The 23571-nt window shown below is 34.3% G+C and overlaps 1 protein-coding gene across 7 annotated transcripts in view; it reads right to left on the bottom strand.

Annotated features, from left to right (window-relative positions):
- LOC119640284 (syndecan) overlaps positions 1-23571 on the bottom strand; it is a 295304-nt gene that overhangs the window by 255921 nt on the left and 15812 nt on the right. The gene's annotated exons all lie outside the window — the stretch shown is intronic.

Raw genomic sequence — 23571 nt, 5'->3', positions numbered from 1 at the left:
CCACGCTTAACCCATAAAAATGCCGGAATGGCATTCGGCGACAAATACAAATTTTGGGAGGAAGAGCTCGAAAATACATTTACTGTTGAGAGAAAGTTTAATTTGGACGAACCTGGTATTACCATAAATATTGGGATCATAATATGGGATATACATTATCCTCCACTGCCATCTTAGGCATATGTTCACTTGTTACAAAACAATTTAACACAATTTAAACTGGATTGAGGACCTCTGGAAAATACTTTCCAACAAGGTAATCTCTAAGTCTGAGCAGCATTCTTCACATAAGTAGCTTGATGTTTAAATATTTTCTGAGACAGAGAAGATTGGTGTGACCACTTTACTTGGTGGATTTTTTGCTACGCAGACTACAACGTATTAATTATTTAGGAATAGAAATTAATCCTAAGTTTAATTTTTGCACATACTACATTCTATGAGAACATATTGAGCGTGTTTTTTTCTGGTATAAAAGGTAAATCAAGAAAATGTAGTTTTTATATTTTTAAAACACAAGACAGGTATTAAATAAAGAACAATTTTTTTTTCCCATACAGCAACTTCCGTCAAAGCTGTGTTTGAATGTATACGTTTTTTTTTGCGCGGAAAAAAAATTTGGTTAAAAACAAAACGAAATTTCGGTGAGGAAGAAAGAAACGGTGCGAAAATAACTGTGCGCCATTAAATATTAAATTCAAGTGGTATAGAGTAAATATTTTATAGATAAAAATCCAAGGGAGAAATTTAAAAGCTCATAACCAGGCGAGACCTAGGAATAACCTAGAAATGGCTAAAAATGTTGCCCAGTGTTACTATAGTTAGTTACGCTGAGACCATCCGAAGATGACTCTAATCGGTTGCGGTAGATCCGGAGTTGCATCCTCCGGCGTACATCACAATTTTGCAATCGATCTTTCGACAAGGACTGGCACAAATAGTTAAATTGGGTTCACCGCAAGTAATACTGGGACGCAATCTTCGTCTCTTAATATTAGTGCAGTGGTTTAGGTTCCACCGAGCAAAACTGCACTTATTTTCAGGCTGGCTCCCTGTACGACAATAAAAGATATAAACTTTCATATTTCAAGCAAAATTCCGAACGTCAATCCTAACAGAATTTGTATTTTGAAATTTATACCCACAGAAGAAAAGAATATTTCTTATATAATTCATGTAACAAACTACTGGACACTAAGTCCGAATTTCGAATTGATTTATCAATTTCTCGCGCCCGCCCTTTAACCCAGCTAGAAGATAGTTTTCATCCCATAATTGTTACGTCTGTTGATGTTGTGTTTCACAGACCAACTGAACGTGACGTCAAGCTACATTAAGAAGACCTGTTTTAAAGCGAACAATGAAGCATTGTATACTGAGTTAAGCGTAGTAGACTGGGATTTGTAATTTACAAGTCTTGGTAGTGCCTTAAATTGTCTTTATGACACATTAAATATAATTTTTTCGCGTTGCATGCCTCTTAAGTTGGCCGAAACTTCGCCTAGGCGCCCCTTCAAGATGGACGAAAGAGCTTAAACGCCTAAAAAACTACAGGAATAGATTGTTTAAAAAGTTTAAGAAAAGCGGCTGTCCTCTAGCATACTCATTCCTACTTGGTGGCCAGCCAGAGCTTCGGCACCGTCCATAAAAGTCACTTTATTTACAAAAAATAAGACTGAATTTTAAAAAGAATCTTGGTGTATATATCTTGGCACCTGATCTGATATCTATTTTTAACTTTTTTACAATAATCTTTAAAAAATTTTACATTTGTCAATGTTATGTAGAGGTTGATAGCTATCTCTATTATAATGAGAATTATAACATTTTTCTCGGTAGGAAATTGTCGCCTTCTGTATCTTTTAGTTCCTTATGTGCGAAAAAATTTTATTATCTATGCGGACGAGACGGCATCCGTTCGGGTGTTCTAGTCAATTGCGCGGATGTGTTAATAAATCCGATTAAGGATATTTTTAATTTTTCTCTTTCTAGTGGGGTTGTTCCAGATGTCTGGAAATGCAATTATATTCTACTAGTGGAAAAGTGCGGCAGTACCCAAGTTATTGACAATTATAGAGGCATTATGAAACTATCTTTTTGCCTAAATGGTTGGAAAAATTTGTTAGAAAGAGTTTAGTTATCAGTCGCCTCACCACAGCAACATAACTCTGTGAACGACAAATCTACTGTTACTAATCTATTAGAATTTACTTGCCACGTCTTTCACTAATTCAAAAATGGCATGCAAAAGATGTCATTTGCACTGACCATAGTATGGGAGTTAGTCTTGAGTCACTAATTTTTAAGTTAGTGAAACTGATTGTAGTCAAGGCCTTGTAGATTGGTTTCGTTCTTATGTTAGGGATCATACCCAAAGAATTTTAATTATATCGTAACTGCCTGAGCATATTATGACGAAATTTGCAGCTCCGCGGTGGGGCCATCTACGCCCACTGTTCTTTTGTCTACTTCGTCACCAGTCCTGCTTGGTTGACTTGATTTGACTTCTCCTACAAGAAGCTCAAGAAATTTCATGCCTTTTTGATTGTTGCAGTGTAGAAGTAGTTATGAACTGCTTTTTCTTTCAGTGTTCTTTGTAAATAAATTGACGGTTCAAACGATTATGTCTGTTGTATGTATGTTGATTACTTTACGTCATTAGGAAGAGTCCTCAACTCAACGTATTTCGTCTAAAGCGAATCTTTGACCCCCATGATTTCATTCTTTGCAACATACCCACAAATGTTATTATATAGATTTGTCTCATTCTCCTTTTTCACATACTGATAGGGAATGGATTGTTAATTTTGATTTTTACTTTTTTTAACATCTAATTCTTGCTACTAAAATAAAGGGACTAACTTTGCTTGTTAGTCTTAATGTGTCTTCAATTTGTAATCATACTTGTTCATATTATCTGATTAGCTTATCTTGTACTGGTTGCATTATCTAATGTTTTATTTAAATAAATAAATAAATAAAACGCAAGTAAGATAATTATATTCGGCTTGGGACAACTCTCGGGTACCCACCACTGTGCTTTTCGCATTCTACTCTCTAAGTTATTTTATTTGACACCCACATCGGCGGTATTATTAAGAAAAAATTAATCCACCAGGTTGCGGCGTCTATCATATTCATTATAGAATTAACTCATTTTTAGGCAGATAATATATCTTCATTTGACGAATGCACAAAACAGTCTGTTTTGTTTGCATTATGATAAATAAGCATAAAACCTCAAAAAAGTGAAAAAAAAAATAGTTGAATTGCTGTAAATATGAGAGCTTCGTGAAGTAAATATAGAAAATTTCAGCCTTCGTTCCCGAGTACCGATAAAAATCCACAAATTTTTGTTAAGAAAAACGGAGTTGTGCTCAGTTTATGCTTTCTGGGTTGACAAATTTAAGTCATTTTCGATACTCACCTACCACTGTCTACCAAATTTGAAGTCGATATAGATATTTTATGAAAAGAAACCAAATAAGTGTACCCCCATCTTACAGTGGTAGATTTAATAAATGGGGTATGTTCAGCAACCAATACATTAAACAAAACTATTCGTCATATGCAGCGTTCCGATCCACCCGTCCTGGGATTGGCCGTTTTTCGTCTTTCGACAACTTATATGCGGTGACCGATCTAATCCTGCTCCCACTTTGCAGGTGAACGCGTTGGAATTAAATACTACCATGTTCTCGCTTTGACGTAATTTTGAATAGGAAGCTGACATTTAATCTGCAATGTATGCAAAGCCAGATTGTAATTAGTTTCACTAAAAGACGGTCGAAGGACTTTAATTACTCTGCCGTTAATTGAATATGCGTCTGTCTTTTGGTCTCCCGATTGCAATTATTACACAGACAGTGTTGAAGGCATCCACAAACAGTTTCTCCTGTTTGCCTTGAGAGTATGGGATAATAATAGAACATTACCTTCCTATAAAAACCGTTTACTTTTAATCCATTTATCTACTCTTGAACGCAGAAGTTTGGTTCTTGAAATAGAATTTTATGGAACCATATTCAAGGTAACATTTCATCACCATTCTTGCTTCGCAGACTTGATTTTAATATTTCTTAGAAATTTGATCCCTCTTCGGTTATCACGCCATGGGAATAATTATAAGCTCTTTTTTCCTTATCGTGTTCTCGGTAAACAATTTAATGACTTTTATTATTTGTTTTGATAGACGATTCAAATGATTATATGAAGTCGTGCTTGCTTAATTTACGTTATTAAGAAGGGTCCTCTATTCAATGCAACTCGTTTTAGGCCGAATATTTGAGCCGGCTGGAGTGAGCATGTTTTCATTCTTTGGAATATACCAAAAAAGTTTTCCTATATAGTTATGTCTCATTGTCCCTTTTCACATACTGAAATGAAGAATGAATTGTCCATATGACTATTTACTTGGTTTATCACCTAAGTCATATTACTTATGTGGTGAGATTAACTTTGCTTGTAAGTTTTAATTTAGTGCAAATATTTTTTTTATAATTTATAATCATTTTCGTTAATAATATACAGTTGAATGCTGTGATAAAGTTTAAATTAGAGAATTACAGGAAATATGATTATTGCATTTTAGTTGGATTGTACTCAGAGAGATATAAATCTTTCGTTACCCAGTGTAATCCGTTGAGATTGTATTTACTGTTATTAAAGTGCCTTGTATTGGCTGCTTTAGCTAATGGTATATTTCAAACGAACAAGACAAACTGCCGGACTTGATATCCTTGTTTGAGTGGCAGAACTGCGCGCGCTGTAACCTTTTTTTTACTTTGTGCGTATAAATTGTTATATGTAGTGAAACATATTGAACTTGTATATTTATTGCATTGATCTATGTAAGGACAGTTTTTTTGAACTCTTTAAGGTCTATCAAAACAACTATGCTTAAAACGTGCGACTTGCCCATGTCATATTTAAAGTATTTTACAATCTTAACATCTTCACTTACAACTTGCGTCTGTGCCGATTGCGTGCGTGTCCTTGTGATGGTTGGGCAGATGCATTTTGCTTCCTTATTTATTTGTATTTCTTATATACATTGTATTAGTTTTTAATAATAATTAGTATAAGATTTATTTCTAAGAGTCAATTGAATTCGGTTGTGAGTTTATGAAAATGCTTAAGTAAATAAATAAATAAATAAATAAATAAAAAACCATGCATCGCTGCACAGTTTTGTTCATTTTATTCTTTAATTTACTTATCTGGCCAAAGTCTACTGTAGTTTGTCGTGCCATTCTAATATACCCCTTCTAGTAAAAGCTTATTCATCGCTTTTCTCTTAAATCTTCTCTTCTCCCACTTTTTCACGAAAATCTAATATTATGATTCGATATTCGATTTTTATTATCGCTTTTGTTGCTTTCGCATATTCTCTTCTTAAACTTAAAGGACATACAGACGACCACATATACACCATTCATAACAAATTAATTTTTAAAATGGTAGCTTTTTCTTTATTTCTTTGTTTTGTTATTTACATCTTTTATCTTTATATCTTTTACATGTGAATATTTTTTTCGGGTATAGGCGATCTTTAAAGAAATACATCATAGATCAAGACACGCACTTTGTTGATTACGTTAGGAATCTTGGCACAAAGTAAGCAGAATAATTATGTACGACGTAATATGTTTACGTAATATAAAAACAACAATAAAAGAGATATTGTTCGTTGCCATTAATCTGTTCAATAAGTTTTTAAGATCAAGGTAAGAATTATTGTCTAGCGAAAACCTACACGACATTGTGTGACCAAAAAAAAAAATTTAAGTTGGATATGATGTGTAATCTTCAGTGCTTGACTACACGTTCCAGCTAGCAATTATTATGCTGCAGTTTTACTGCCACGTCTCGCGTCACTGTTATTAAAAGACACATGTAACAAGCAACATCTCGTCCCTTCAATTTGTTTTGTCAGCCAAGTTTTTGCTCTACTTTCGCATATATTTGATCTGAATTTCTCTCCTTGCATCCGTGTATCGGTTTCGCCTCAGAAACTCTACTGATGGCAAGGGTGTGAAGTTACATTTAAATATAACTAGCAAAGACACAAACTAAAATTTTTTACAGAGCTCTGTAAAGCCGTTAACAGAATTCTGTTCAACGAAGTCTCGGAGGGATTTAACTCAAAATACAAGTAAAATAGAACTTTTCGCAAATTTTTTTGCAAATTCTTATAAACAAAACATGACTTTATGTAAATTAACTAATATTCGAAATCAAAACTTTTTTACACTATGCCATAAAGCGAAAGTTTACGGAGCTACTGTGACCAAACCATGTCCCTTGAAAAAATCAAACTAGCACAGAGTGAATCCTCTATTACTAGCCTTTCCAACGGTGTGCGGGTTGTATTAAGTTTTGCCCCAAGAATTTTTTTATGGGACTTTGAAAATTTCCACACTTAACATAATATAATCATATAAGCAAACTTTGAAATGCCACTGTGGGCAAACCATGCCCTTTAAAAAAATGAAACTAGCACAGAATGGAACCTCTATTAATGGCCTTTCCAACGGTATGCAGGTTATATTAAGTTTTGCCCAAAGAGTTTTTTTATCGGACTTTGAAAATTTTCATAAGCTAACATATAAGCAAATTTTGAAATGCCACTGTGGGCAAACCATGCCCTTTGAAAAAATGAAACTAGAACAGAATGAAACCTCTCTTAATGGCCTTTCCTACGGTGTGCAGGTTATATTAAGTTTTGCCCAAAGAGTTTTTTTATGGGACTGGATCTAGTTTGGCCGCAAGTATGGGTGTTCTCCCATAGCTATGTTATGGTAACATACCGAATTTCAAAAAATCGGCAAAAATAGTTCCTGAAAGCAAAGTGTGAATTTTTTTTGCTTTTATATAGATTCACCTGATAAAGGTGAATATAGGCGACATTTTCTAGTTTGGCCGCACTAGAATGTCAAATTTGGGTGTTTTTTCATATGCAGTTTTCGCTAACATACCAAATTTCAAATACCGTTAAAAATAGTTTCCATAAGCAAAATTTGAATTTGTTTAGTTTGTTCTAAAGGTAGTTTTATATGGATTCACGAAATGTCCACAAAAATATTTTCTTTTTTTAAATATGGACGGACCAACCAACCAACTCTATCTCAATTGTAATTATTTAACATGAGCTCTGCTAAATCTTTAACACAGGTATGTTAAAAGAAATGGTAGGTGTCTTTACTAGTTAAATTCGAATTTATCTTCACACCCTTTAACAACACTCATCATTAATTATTTCTCATTGCGAAATTTCTTTCCCAAGATATCATAAGCTTTCTCAGTTATTGTTTGGCGACATTTTTTCATGCATAATTTTGCATTTGTAAATTTGTATTATCAACAAAGAGAATCCCATTCTATTTACTTCGCCATTTCGTGTCCTTGTTCCTTTTCTACTCTGCTCGCACAATAGAATGTTTTATATGGCTAGGCATGCAGATTTACATCTAAATGTAAATAAATACCTTAAGCGTTCAATAACAATTCCATAAATTAATATCAAGTTGAAATTAAAAAAGTACATTTCCATAAGAGATAATCCAAAAAGCTTTTCTTAGTTCACCCTAATACTATACTGGGTAAGGACTATTGAAGTGGTCAGCATGTGTAAGTGCCCGAAAATGCAGTAAAAATACATTGGATCTTTTCCCTGAAGAAATTCCTAACAGCAGCAAAATTGGCATGTGGCCACCATTAGATATCCTAAGTTAAAAAATCCGCCTTTCTCGGATTATTATTATTGGACAAATTTTCATAATCAAACATTAACAGTTGGACCTTTTTCGCATAGAAAAATCCCGACATGCTGTGGAATCCAAAAAATAGATCCACGTGGCATAAATCCGGCAAAGTTGACTCCTGTGTTGAATTACAAGATTATTACACAGGTGGTGGTCGACAAAGTGGTCCGGTTCAATGTATTTTCAACAATTTTCCTTCCCACAAACCACGTCACTTTATCAAATTTCATCAATGTATATCTAAACTTCTAGGTTGAGCACAAATACACTGACATCAAATGAACAGACGAATGGACCAGGTTATAATCAAAAAATCAAGTTTTTGTTAACGTTGCGCGCGTCAGCACAAGATAAATACACACTGCACCACAGGCAGTGTACAGGCATATATTCGGAGTCCGTCGTAGAATCTTTTCTGTATCATTTTGGAGCGTATTAACCGAGGAATTTTGTGTGCTCGACGATGAATGCATTAGAAAGTTAAAATATTGCATTAACAATGAGCGTATCAATTAATCAATTTAACCTCCTTTAACACATCTAAGGAATCTCTCTGCTAAGGTTATTTATATCTTACAGGCCGTAAGTTACGCTTAATGCGAACATGTTTCATTACTTTTCGCTAATATTTAAGGTGACTCGTGTGAACGTTTGATGCAATTTACAACAATTGATAATGGATCACATCTGCTTTCAAACTTGATCTGCGGGCACAAATTTAGAGTTGGTTGAAGCTCTTTGTCTTAATTTTAATGATTGCTTTCACCCCAACAACAACAAACTGACGTACTTTTGTGGACATCACGAGACCTTTGGTTTGATGGGTAAAGAGGATTTCTTCATCAAAATTGCCATAGTTCTAATTTGATGTACAATATACAAGAAAGTTGTTATTCGACAGAATTGGAGGATTTCCTCTTCAAAATTTTAGATTATAATATAATTTTAGTTTCTCTTAAATTTTTTCGTTTGTCGTTTTTCGCTATTGGTAATGTAGATTTACATTTTATCGCGATCGACGTGAAAAATCTGGATTTATTTGAGTAAGGCGGAAATCGGAGGATGCAGCGGACATAGAAAATCCTTCACCTTTTTTTCCTTGTCTTAACTTTTTTTTATTAAAGCTGGTTTGTGGTGCAAATTTGAATATAAAAAGAATGTGGATATATACATTTAATCTACATGGCTATAGCTAAAGAAGTACAATGTTTCAGAAACATTGGTTTTTATGTGATTGGCGAGAATTTGAGCAAGAAAGTTCAACATTTAATACAAAGAGGGTTTATCTTTTTTTAATAGTAAATATTTAAATTAACTAATCGAAAATCTCTATCGTGTTCCGCTAGAAAACGTTATTTTAAAGACAGTGTAATATATTTGAGCGAAAAGAATGAAAATTGGAGGGATTATTGCATCGGTTGTGTTGAAAAATCATTGTACGAGAAAAATGCATTTAAGATTTTGGAATAAGTTGTAGACATGTTTCTTTAATACCACAAATTTTTGATTCCTTTTTCTCCTTAAATTGCAGCACGTAGAATCATAAAAATGCCTTCCCATCGAAGAATGTATGTGGCAAAAGTGCCCCGTTTCCGCACATGTCGAATAAATCGCATGTCCTATATTTTACATGCAGCGAAATGGCAACAAAGCCGCCAAGAAAATGTATATTTCTACTGCCGGATGCATAATCAAATCCAAACTTTATCTTAAGCTTTTAATTTGTCGGGAGAAGTTTTTGAATCATCTCAGCCTTATGTACCCAACGCCTACACTTGTGAAGTTGTTCTTGGATATGCTTTTAAATTAACTGTAATGATTCCTACAAATATTTGCTAACATACTAGAGAAATTAAAAGTCAATAGGCAAAGCCTTAGTCAAGATTTCCTTTCCGAAAGTTTGGAAGAGATCCCAAAATTTCACCGCATACTTTTTTTTAAAAAAATGGATTTCATTCTTGTCTCTGCGCCAATAAAAAAGTATTCAAAAAAATTTACAGTGGCACACGGGACAAACACACGAAAATTCATAGATGTAATATAGATTAAAATGCATATGCAAAATATTACCAATAATAAAAATATGGTAACACAAGTTAATAACTTCCGTTCTCTGTCAACAGTGTAACGAACGATGGAATGTGTGAGAACAGAAAACGATTACACGTGGGCTGAACAGAGTCGTGTGCAATGACAGGTAATTTTCTTTATTTTTGTATCAACTTAAACAAGCAAAATGATTTTTCTTTGCAAAATATTTACACATGTAAATGCAAGTTTGTGTATGTAATTGCAGCTATGCTTGTTAAAAATTATTCTTTTGAAGTTACGACTATTTTATTTTGCTTTTCTATCTACTTGGTCAAATGATTTTTAATAGTGCAGTCAAACACAGGCACATGCACAAATAATAACAAGCTTTTATGGCGAACCACTGTTAGTAAGTGCAAATGTTCTTCTACGTGTCTGAATGCATATAAACACATCAGAAAGCAAATATAAAAAAAATTGAAAAACTCAGCGTCACTGGTCATTAAACTTTTGGTGATAACATCATCAATTGTTTGCATACGTATGCATATGGACGCATGTGAATGAATGTCTGCACTTACATGTTAATATAATGGTAAATGTAGGCGTACATAGTTACAGGATATGGAAATTTACAAGCACGTAAGCTCAGCAAATGAAGCCGAAATATGCAAATACAAGAAAACGTAACATATACAAGAAAGATAGCAGGTGATTCTTATTTATTATAATTAAAAAACGATTTAACTAGAAAAGGAATGAACAAGGAATCGTTGAGAACAGCTTTTTCCCACCTCCCAGCTAATTTTGAATCCCATCTTTTGAGGCTATCCTCATGGATGTGATTCAATGAGTCATCTGGTGAAATCTCTTTTAAGCGGAAGCTATATGTGGACGAATTCTTTCATATTGATATCATGATCTTTGACGCAACTCCATCACTTATTGCCATTCACTTGATTTGGTTGGAACAAACCATAATACATTATGCTGACTCTAAACGGGCCCTCCGTTGGTATTGAACTTTATCGTCGATGTTATTCGTTTACGTATCACGGTTACCTGGGCTCTGCACACCATGGAGCCCGTACTGTTCACGACTTGCAAGAATTTAGCAGGGCTTATTTCGAAATAATAAGGAAAAGTATAGTTTCCGGCAAATTGCGTTTTGTTGGTGTGGAACTACAATTACCCAACGAACTATGCTGTGTACAGTTTAATGTGATAATTTGTATAGTTTAAAAACGAACATTTCAAATGAATAAGTCATAGGTTTACTCTGAACTGTTAAGCGGCAAGGAAAAGCGAAACCTTAGAAAAAAAACAAGGACATGGGCTGTAGTCGCTTTAAGGCCAACCTTTGTTCGTGAACTCAATATTATCTTCTGGGTTATCTTCACATAAAATATTTATTTGTTTTTTTTAGAGAGGTTTATGGGGAGGATCTACTCATTTTCAATTTTCATTTGTGAGATTAAGCGAAGGTAACGGACAAATTTTGATATTTCTAATTGAAAAAAGTGAACCTTAGCTCTGATAAGTTAGTCTAGATTCTTAAGACAATCGAGAACGCATCCAATGTGCAACAAAGCGAGAAAATTAGCAACTAACGTATTAATGCTATAGATACAATTCTGCAGGTAAAAACGATAAAGAAATGAGAAATGGGTGGGTACATAACGATTAAATTCGACGGTTTTAACCTTTCTAACCTAAAATAACTTTTTTCGATTTAGTGTTAGAGACATTCATCGTATACAGATGCTAATAATGAGACGCTCAAAATTTCATTTACGACATTCATTATTTTTGTTGTTTAATTTGAAAAAGATTTATTTCCAAGGAAACTTTATATATATGACACCGTTGGAAAGGTTATCGATCAAAGAGACGCGTGATATTAACTTCATTTTTTGCACCACTTGGACACAGTGATTAAGTAAACTTCTACGTTTTCAGTCTCGTATTCCAAATGGTGTGAAAACTTTTCCATACCCAGTTTTAATTATTTTATTTATTTTTTTTTATTCACTTTTTTTGCTTATACATGAAACTCAACTAGAATAAATTGACAGTCAAGTTCACTAGATTCTTAAAGTAAATGTTATATCAATTAATATTAAAACCTAGTATAAGTATAATAAAACGAACAAGGAGGAAAGAAGAAGAAAAAAGGCTTGTGCACAACTAGCATAGAGCCACACCCACAACCAGTACACTACCAAATTGCAAATGAACCGCTAAGCCATCGTAAACATGCAAAAGCTTGGCAACCGATAAGAGTAGACAAAAATTAATTTTCGATTCATAACGACTTATTAAAGTTAAAAGTTAGTTTAAGTACGACAGGTAGGTAAAGCGCGAGTATTAAGCAACGTTGCTTTAATGGATTTTAAAGAGGTTTCTGCAAACAACTCTGAGCGGGTTAAACAGCTCATAATTATTACATTGACTAAGCTTAATCAAGATAAAGTGCCTAGAGAAGCACTTAGGGACATTATGCTGGCAATAAGCTTTCAATACTTTCAACTGAGAAGTCAAGTATATTATGTGAAAGATGTGATTTTAGCATTGAAATATTGGTTTTATGGAAATCTTAAAATTTATTTGAAAAAGTTGAATTTGAAACGTTATAGAAGTTCAACGAACCATCATGCTTGTAATGAAAGGAAGTATCCAATGCTGGATGATAAGGATCGTCAGGTAAATTACAAGGAAGACAACGTTTAACGCTGATCTCAGGAAAATTGGCAAAGCAAAGATCTAATAGTCATTAAAGAACAAAGCAGCACTATCAGATGTTGAAGTAGGAATCAAACAGCCAGAACTATCACTGTAACAACAAATGACTTGAGACAAATTGCAGTCACCCAAAGCAATGACCATGTCGGTAGGTTTAGATTGCTTGCGCACTTCACAAATGAGGGCGGTCTGTTTCTTATATATGGAGATATCTGAATTTGAGGGATATTAGGTATAGCTGCTTTTTAGGAAATTTCGCTTGAATGGCGATAAATTTAACGTCGGGAGTAGTGGGAAATTCAATTGAATAGGACGAGACTGCCGCATATATGGCAATTAAAAAACCCCCACCATTGCGATACGATCGATCATTTCTGAAAACCTGAAACAAATTATGGAAACAACGAATGTAGATCAGGTTTTAACAAAGTTTCAGAGAAGGCCAAACAGGAAAACTCCGTTCTCACTGAATTTAGGAAAATAGAATGAATTTTTGAATTTAGCCCCCTAACATTTTGATAAATGAGAGATAATGAGTCTGAAGAAACATTTAGTTTTTTCAAGGCGACAAGACTATTGCCTTGGTATTACGGGGACGATCTCGAGGGATAAATTCCTTAATTAAGGATCCTACTGGCCACAGTGATTTGTTTAACAACATATCACTGTTTTCAGTCGGAACTAATATTTTAAAAGAGGAGATTGCTCTAGCTTGAGAAGGAGCCATTTTGAAGATGCTAACACGCTATAAATTGACTGATGGGACTTTCGTCGCCAGATAACCTTTTATGTTATCCACCGATGTTTCAGGTGCCAGTCTTGACACAAATATTGCCTTTCTGGGAGAAACTGCAGTCAAGCAAATGTCATTACTACTAGGAATAGTAGGGTTCACGGCTGGGGAATATATAGAAGGGGTAACCACATTTGTACGTGCAGCTTGTGCGACATGCCCGGTTTGGTGACTAGTGCTCACATTCGAACAGCCAGGGGGAGAGTATGATTTATTTTTTTCTTTATTAGTTTCAGGCGATGGCGCCTGAGTAGACTGAGTGACGCCACTGGGAGAAGATACCCTTGCCACTTTAGCATAGCTCAAGCGAGAAGGACTTCCCGGCGTATAGTAGAAACGCTGATTTTCTTTGTAGAGATTGAGTAAACGCTAACTTGTACCAGCCAATCAGATTTAGGAGCAATCAGAGGTGACGTACACGCTACGCTACGAGTTGTAAATTTGCTAGCTGGGGAAAAAGATGAGTGCACAATAAAACGACACTCATCAAACCTAGTCTTAATTATCTCCAACTTCTCCCACCAGGAGCCGAGATTTTTACTCCACTAGGAGAAACAATTTCCCGTCTCCGTGAAGACTTTGTAAAAATGTAAGTCTCGCTTCCTACAGGCAGGACATGATCATCGTAATCTACTTGACGGATCAACGATTGCATTAGCAGCACGGCCGATAGCGCCTTTGAATGGCAAAAACGATCACAAAGCCAAGACGAGGTGAATCGTTCACATTCTTGGCCTGTTTTCGCACGATATAGCGTATATAAACAATCCACGCCCAGTCAAAAACGACAGAAATGGATTATGAAGAAAAAAAAAAGAACAAAGATCCACAGCACAAAAATTGTCGACAAATTTAACCAAATTTCTCTGTTACGTTGACACTATAACAAGAAGAGCGAAAGCAAAACAAAACTGCAAACACTAAAAATGGAGAGAAAAATAAAACAAAAAAAAGGGGGACTTATACTAGAGCTCAATATCTGATTGCAAAAAACCAAATGGATTAACGCGTGAAGACAATATACTTTCTTTCACTCACTTTATTCTTAAGGATTTTTATAAATTTAGACCACAATAAAGCTAAATAGCCAAGAAATTCAAAAAGAAATTTAAATAAAAATTGCAGACATCAGACATTTTGTGTTGATAGTATTTTTAAAAAAAATTTTCTACAAGTTCTATTTTAACTATATTTTGATTTAAATCCCTCCGGGACTTCGTTTAACAGAACTCTGTTAACGGCTTCACAAAGCCCCGTAAAAATGTTTGGTTGCGCCTTTGACCGCTGACGTGCTTATTGTAGCTAAGAAATAATACTAAGTTTAAAGAAAACGACAAATGCAAAATATATAGCATTTTTTAATTTCAAAGATTTGCTACATTAGCTCCGAGAAGAAAGTAACTTTTTGAAATAGCCGATGGATAACGGACAATGCTATAAGTAATTTAAATGAAATGTCGAATTACCAATGTGACGCTTTTATAAAATTACTCTACCTATTCACCAATTCGAAATAATACGAAAGCTTCAAGATTTACAGTAATGTTAAGAGATTCTCGGTTCTACTTCCAAACAGAAATTAATCTAGCTACTGATGCTACCGTATACATCACCAAGGAAACCAGTTTTTATTGCTAATCATTAACAAGTAATTTTACGTTATTGAAATAATTTGGGAACATCTACATAGAGATGTAAATCAAAAAAAAAGAGAATATATAAGGATATATTATTGCAGGAATTTCTCTTAAGTGCCAGCGTAAAATATGTTGAATTATTTTCATTGCCTTAAATTAATTTATTTAAATGTTTTGCGATAGAGAATTTGTCTTCGAAATAAAAGATGAATAAAGTATGTATGCTACGTCTTAACTTTATTTGTCTAACAATAGAAAAAACACGCTATTCAAAAAATATTCGAAAAGTGGCTCTGCGCTCGACTATTTCGCTTACTCGGTGGCAAGGCATAGATTTAACTCCCTCAACCATCATTATTACTGCAGATACCTTCAGTTCATTAAATCCTCTCTGTTTGCTAATCCTAAATACTCGGATGATTGTGAAATCTCAAATCTGCTTGCTGAGTATTTCCCACGAAACTTTTCGATTGCTAATTTCGATTTATCAGCAAACTACCCATATCTTATAACTAATTCTGTCTCAATTCCTAACTTGGTAATTTCGGAAGATGATGTTTTTAAAGGGTTGAGTTCTCTAAAATATTGTTGTGCGCCATGTGTACTGAAATCTTGCGCTGTCGAGTTATGTGGTATGATCTCAAAGATTTTTAACATGTCCTTGTATTTAGGTGTTTTCCTTTCGTGCTGGAAGAGTATTTTCCTTATTCCTACCCACAAGAGTGGAAGTAGACAATTTGTTGAGAACTACAGAGGCATAGCCAAGTTGGGTGTCTTGCCCAAGTTGTTCGAGCGAATTGTGACTCAGTATTTGGCCTTTGCCATTAATTCGTATATTTCTTCGCACCAGCATGGCTTTCGGAAAGGGTGATCTACAGTCACTAACTTGTTAGAGTTTACTTGTTATGTTTTCAAGGCTTTTTCTAGTGGCTCTCGCACTGATGTGATATACACGGATTAAAACAAAGCGTTTGATATGGTTAACCATAACTTGCTTATTATTAAACTCCAAGCCTCTGGCTTCGCTTTCTATTTAATGGAATGGATAAGCTCTTATCTGCACAATAGATCCTTCAGGATTTTGTTCAACTCGGATGAATTCCCCGTTATATCTGGCGTACCTCAAGGAAGTCACTTAGGTCCCATTTTATTTAGTTTATACATTAACGATCTTACATCGGTGGCTAATTCCATCCAGATGTTAATGTATGCGGATGATGTGAAACTGTTTTCTTCCTTCTCTGTAGAATCGCAATCACAACACCTTCAATGTCACTTGAATAATTTGGTTGCATGGTGGTCTTTGAATCTTCTGAAACTAAATCTAAATAGATGTAAGAAGCTTACTTTCTCAAGAAGAAAGTCATGCATTACTCAGTATTTCATTGATTCGCGTAAGTTGGAGGACGTCGATTCGATCACAGATTTAGGCGTTCTATTTGACCATAGGTTACGTTTCAACTTGCATATTGAGCTCTCGATAAGCAAAGCTAGCTCCGCGCTTGGTTTTATAAAAAGGTTGTCCAAAGAGCTTGATGATCCCTACTTTACGAAAAGGCTGTACATATGTTTGGTTAGACCCATATTCGAGTATGCGTCTGTTGTGTGGTCTCCTTCATATAGGTGTTATGTAGATTCAAAAGCAATTCTTGCTGTTTACCCTTAGAAATTTGGGTTGGGATCCGATTACCTCTCTTCATCCCTATGAAAATAAGTTGCTTCTGCTGTCCTTACCGTCTCTTGAGAAACGTAGGTTTGTTCTTGGCGTTTCCTTTGTAATCCGCCTTTATTACTTGATGAAATAAGCTTTAACCCTAACCGCTTCTCTAGGCACCTTATCTTGGTTAAGCTTAGTCAGTGTAAATATAATTGTGAGCTGTTTAATCCGCTCACAGTAGTTTGCAAGAACTTAAATGACGTCTATCACTTATTCTCGTTATCGGACTCTTTAAAGTCCATTAAAGCAACATTGCTTAACACGCGCGATTTACCTATGTCTTACTTAAACCAGCTTTTATCCTTAAAAGTCATTACTATTCGAAAATGAATTGTTGTTAAGTATTATCGGTTGCCAGGCAATTTGGTGCTGTACCGGTTGTAAGTGTGGCTCTATGCTGGTTGTGTAAATGCTTTTTTCCTTTTGTTTTTCGTTCTTATTTGTTTTATTTTACTTATACTAAGTTTTATTATTAATTTAGTATAAGTTTTGCTTTAAGTGCCAATTGAACTCGACTGTTATTTGTTTAGTTGAGTTTCATATATAAGTAGAATTAAAATAAATAAATAAATGAATAAATAAATAAATATGAACGTATCTAAGTTGACAGTAATTTTTTTTATCGTCATGAAAAAAATAAATAGTAATACTTCTTCTCAGGCGCGAAACTATAATTGTAGCGGATCTATATATAGTATTTGTTTAGAGATGCTGCGAACAATTTATCATTTCCATCATAGGTATGGCTAACACTTATTGCTGTTTACGAAATCAAAAAAAGAAGCGTGTAAAATAATGTTATCTCAACGCAAATGATATCATTGAGTTACTCAGCATGGTTAGTTCGATTTGCAAAACTATTAGAGTCAAAAAGAGTGTTGCTGCTGCTCTTTCAGTTTACCTATGAGAGCATTCCAGCGTATTAAGCAAAAAGATCAATCTCAGCAGGTTTTTTTGGCCTGGGATGTGGCGTGCAAAAAAACGCTCACATGCACGCATTTTAAAATTTTATTAATAAAACTTTCACTTGTCACATATCTACACAAGCTTACACATACGAAATCAATCTCATCGATTCCAATCAAAACCATTCATCATAATCTTTGTTTGCTAGACCTAGAGGTTATCGTTGCCATTGGCTTTTTTAAAATTGGAAAATGACATCAATCATTTTCATGATAAATACTTATGCAGGCATAGCATTTAGTGCATTTTATTGCGTTCACTATTTACTGAACATCGCTTATAATATTCATAGGAATTGTTTTTAAAAATTTGCTCTAGGTTCTTATTAAAGGAAAATAAGTATTCTTCATTGCTGTTATATTAATAATACACATGACAATGCAAAAAAAAAATATATATATATACAGTCAAGATGAGGTTAGAAAGATTAGAAAATGGCACTTTTCTATAAGCCATCTGATGTTTATAATTTGATTAAACGTTAACTTACTTAACCAAATATATTTAGAGATACTTTAAAAATACATATTTAAAAGAGTTGTTTATTAGCTGTTAGGTTAGATTTGGATTAATCGAAATTAATTATTACTGTTAACTGCGTACTTGAAGGTTGTTCGAAGCTATCTTCTATAAAAAGCGTTTAGACGGTCTTAACAAATTTGCAGCGTACATTGTTAATTATATGATCAATTTTGAAATAAGAAAACTAATATGGCAATTAACGCCGTAAGCGTAATTGGTAGCAAGAGTGTTCAAATTTGTATATTAACGTCACCACCTAATATTATTATTAATCATTCAAAGTTGTAGAGTTGGCATTTTTTTCGGAAATGGAAAAAACCCAGAGGATTTCGATAGCGCTAACCTTATACGATAGCATTACCTGTTTATAAACCCAGTATCTTTGAATGATTAAAATATTTTCAAAAGACTGTAATCCAAATCAACAATCAATCGCAACCGAAGTCGCTCGGATTTAGGCAAACCAACCAAAATAATGTCACATTATGTTCGAAAAGTAAAGAACAATATAAATTGCAGAGGACTTTTCAAGTTAAAAACGAAACTTGGCTTTACGGGAAATCTCGACAAATCACAAAATCTCAAACCCATTTCACTTTCAGTTGCCGCAAATCATCGAATATGATTTTTGCGAATGTTCACTCGCGATTAAACATTTGTGAAATATTTAAAAATCAACGAAACCTCACCATGGCTACATGAAGAGACGGCTTGTATTATAAGAAGAAGATTGCAAATTAATTCAGTTGTCTTCGCTGGTATTTTTGTCAAGTCCTACATAATATTCGTGTAAAGATTTTGACAAAGATAATGTAGAATTCATATATTATTATACCAACATTTCTAGCTAGGCTAACTTTCCAAGATATACGATTGCTTCAATTTCAGAATAACGATAAGTAACAGCAATATAAACAAATTTCCACTTTTCTTAATAAAAAAAATTACTTTCATTGATGAAGTTCCTATTTTCTTTTTTAAACTAAGTATTTCTTTAAGAAGTCGATTTTTCATATATGCAAATTTCCTTTTTTCCTCCATTCTTTCTTTTATAATGTCTTCAATCTTTCATAGCTTGACGGTTGTTATCTGTGCATCATTACGGCCGCCATTACGGTTTTAAATTAAGTGTACGTGTCCAAGACTTACGTACATTCGCGCACTTTGCTGCGAAAGAAGGATCTATTGAAAGGGTTTGCTTAATATAAGTGTTAGATTTCATATTAAAACTAACAACGTGATATGGAAACTTCAATTAATTGGTCATGGAAAAGAAAACAAACATGTGTGTATTCATCTAATAAGCAGTTAAGATGGCAAAAGAAATTAAAATTATTTGACACCGAGTTTTAGACACTTATAAAGAATTGCTAAAGAATGATAAACACTAGCCTTGCAAGCACGTTATTTAGCTTCTAACAGAATCATGGCTCCTTATAGCTGACAACTTTCACTCAAAGACTGTTGATATCATTAAAGCGGACGTAGTTTCGAAGATATTTCGTGCATTAATGTCTCCATTACTCAACAAAAATACACTTAGCCACATAAATGGAACAAGAAACAACCTGTATCTTTTTCTGTTAAGAACTCTTGGAGCTGATGTAAATAAAATAGTACGCGTAGGTCGTTCATCTTACCTGTTGTCCACATATGTAGGAGTTTCTATATACAAATACAGACGTATCTTTACGTACTTATGCACACATATGGTGCAGTAATATATTTATTTATATACTAAATAATTGAAAACCTGCATATGAGCAAGAAATATAAAAAGAAACAAAACAATTTGAACTTGTCACAAGCTGTTCAGTGAACTGTAAATATGTAATTGTTTGCACATATATGCACACATAAATAAAATATTACTTAATAAACGAAACCAAATGCATTCGATTCTCTGGAACAACGTCATGCCTGTATACGCATTTGCCTGTATGTTCTTTGTAATTAAATTACTGGTTTATTTTTTCTGAGAGAGGAAGGTTTGCGGGGGCTGTACTATATTAAGAGTATTTGTTTACTTTCATTAGGTCAACTCTTGTTAATTTTACCAAACAAGCATCTTTGAACAATACGTTAAATCTTTACACTTTGCCACACATTATCTTAGTACGATGTTAGAACGAGTTGAGTTCTGGAGATAGAAATGGCAAGTATGAATATTATGTGTGGCTTAGGACGAATTCTGCATATGCATTTTTTTATTTGTTGTGCCTAAGTTACGCATGAATTAAATACTATAAAGCTTTTTTGACGCAAAAGAGCTTCCAAAGCACATAATTGCCATGCATCTATGCAATCAACTTGATGTAGTGCATTATGAGGTACTGCAAGCCTACAGAGCCGTCATACGGGAATGCTACTAACAACATGTCGTTCCGGAAATCGTCCACGAACGAAATTTCAATACAAATTATAGAGTGACTTCAGAGCCCGAGCTAAATTTATTCATTTAATATTGCCAACTGCAGGGCATACTCATCAGCTAAGGTTAAGAATGGGATTACCAAAAATTAATACAGAAAACTAGGTCTTAAAGCTAATGGATTGCACAAAGAACAATATTTGTTTAAATTGCCTTAAAGTTTGGACTGTAGAGTAAGTGTGTGAATTTATATTTAAAGGCAACTAGCAAAGACACGACCCAAAATAATTTTACAGAGTTCGGTTAAGCCCTTAACAAAATTTTGTTAAACAAAGGGGGGAAGGGAGGGTTTTAAGTCAAAATACTGTTAAAATGTAACTTTTCGATAATTTTTTTACAAAATATTTTATAATATTAACATATTATAAAATATTTAAAAAGGCAGTATAGAAAAAATGAAACTATTACGACAGGAATTCTCTATTAAGACCCTTTTCCATCTGCAAGTTATATTAAGTTTTGCTCGGAGAATTTTTTTATGGAACTTTGAAAATTGCTGTATCTAGGCTAACATATAAGTAAATTTTCAAAGGTCACTGTGGGCAAACCATGTGTCCTGTGAAAATATCCTTTTCAATAATGTGCAGGTTCTATTAACTTTTGCTCGAAGAATTTTTTTAAAGAACTTTAAGTATAGGCAATACGGCAATGTTCAAATGCCCATAAAAAATTTAGAGGTCATTTGATTTTTCAAACTTTGCCTATACTCAAAATCCTATAAAAAATTCTCCGAGCAAAACTTAATAAAACCTGGACATGGTTCGAAAGGCTGTTAATAGAGAATTAACGCCATACTAATTTCATTTTTTCACTGCGGAAGGTTTGTCCACAGTAGCTAAGCAAAAGTAAAGTACTTTTCGATGCGTGCGTGCAACCCAAGAGAACAAGCCGGTTGCTGGCGACCTTCACCAACTCATTCATTAAGCAAAAATTTTTCATGGCTCTGTCCATATCTCAATGTATCGTTATTATTTATTGGGATGAATTATGACTATTCGCCTTATTCTGAGCTGAATTCGACTTACTTCATTTTGTAACCCCGAGCTCAAGGAGTAAAAATGTTGTCCTTTCGAGTATTAATTAACTTACATAAAGTCATGTTTTGTTTGTAATATTTTGCAAAAAAATTTTCTCGAAAAATTCTATTTTACTTGTATTTTGAGTTAAATCCCTCTGAGACTTCGTTTAACAGAATTCTGTCAACGGTTTTACAAAGCTCTGCAAAAAAAATGGGTTGTGTCTTTGCTAGTCATATTTAAATATAATTTCACACCCTTTAAGGTAACTCCAAAATCATGACATCATATTATCAGCGAAGCCAAGACATTAAAGATCAACAGATTATAATTTACTTTACCAAATGGTTTTGAAATATTTAGCGAATAATTTACCTTGCCAAAAGGTTTTGAAAAATCAGCGTATAAATTACCTTATCAAATGGCTTTGAAATATTTGCGTAAATTACGTTAGTGCGCGTCAGTGCGCTTTAAAGGCCCCATCACTAAGTACCAACAAGTTGGCAGCCGCGGAAACAATAACGTAACACCATTTTGAGAGATAATCGACGCAATCGCTGACGTACGTTGCTTAATAACCAAGACTTCAAGTAGCTTTGGTAAGGCGCTAAGCTTGGTAACTGCTCTGTAATTATCAATAATGTTCCTTGAACTATTCTTAAAATAGCAATAACATAACTATGCTTCCAGCTGCTATTAAATATACCTGTTAATGGCACAGAGAGTAAGTGAGCACATCATTGAGGTACGCAGAACAAAATACGACCCCGTCCTCGAAGACGAGGGGAAGGCGGGTAGTACTTTCTGAAATATTCCTCAAAACGGTCCGAAATTCCCACTCCAATTTGGGCCTTCTTTTTCGCCATATAGCATAACAGATGGAGCACCCACCATCTTCCGCTTCATATTTACAAGTTCATAAAATCTCTCTTGGCCCGCAATAAATTGGGCGTATAACATATATAATCAGCGTAGCAAGTGTTACTGAAGACATAAAACTCTCGCGTAGTTTTAGAATAAACTAGGTACCCGACGAGGAAACCATTACGCTTGAATTTTTTAAAACAGTCTACTTCTTCTGTTCCGCAATGATCTAAGCTGCTTGTTGAACCAGAACGCACATTTTGCAGCTGGTGGAGTGCGCACAATCGCAATCGCATCAATGTGTTTGTAATCTAGATTTCAAACAATTTTGAATGGCACCCCTCTCAAAATTGGTTTCTAACTAAATATAGAAGAGCTTCTTCAGATGTTTGTGTCGTTTGGAAACACTAAGTCTAGGCGTCGCATATTCACATTACAGATGCATAAGGCCAAACCCAATTTAGGCTGACAGCGCTGAGAACGAGGTAAAATAACCAAGCCCCTTATTAAAAAACCATGCAACGTCAGCCAAATTGAGATCATCCAGTACTAGGATTGAACGCCTGGGCCTCATTACGGCAATTACAATACCTGTTAAAGAGAGGTGACGCTTATAAATTATGGGATCTGACGCATGAGAAATATAAGAACACGTGATGTACAAGTAAGATGACTGCAGTTTTGATTTTTACAACCACAAATTTCATCTGAATGACAACAGTAGGCGAGAGAGAGAAGAATAAGCACTCCCGCGCCGATTCTATGTATCTTGCGATATCGAAATAATTGACAATCCATTAAAAACTTTCGCGATCGAGCTTAACAGATTTTCCCATTTTTTATATTTCAAACGACAAACCCAAATGCTTACCCAAGCCAGAATATCTGTTAACAAAATTGTTAAGTTTGAAGGCCAAATAAATAAATCAATTTTTATACGTACATACATTTTTATAGAGATATGTATAAACGTTTTCGTAACGCCTTCAAGTACAGTTGCTAATAACAACAAATGTGAAACTATGTACAAGCTTTTAAATCAGCGAATATTTGTAGGCGTTTCTGTTAATAGAAAGTATCGTTATTAAA

The sequence above is a fragment of the Glossina fuscipes genome, unplaced genomic scaffold, assembly GCF_014805625.2.
Source record: "Glossina fuscipes isolate IAEA_lab_2018 unplaced genomic scaffold, Yale_Gfus_2 117, whole genome shotgun sequence".
Taxonomy (NCBI): domain Eukaryota; kingdom Metazoa; phylum Arthropoda; class Insecta; order Diptera; family Glossinidae; genus Glossina; species Glossina fuscipes.
The sequence above is the reverse complement of the archived record's forward strand: the minus strand, read 5'-3'. Positions and strand labels throughout refer to the sequence as shown.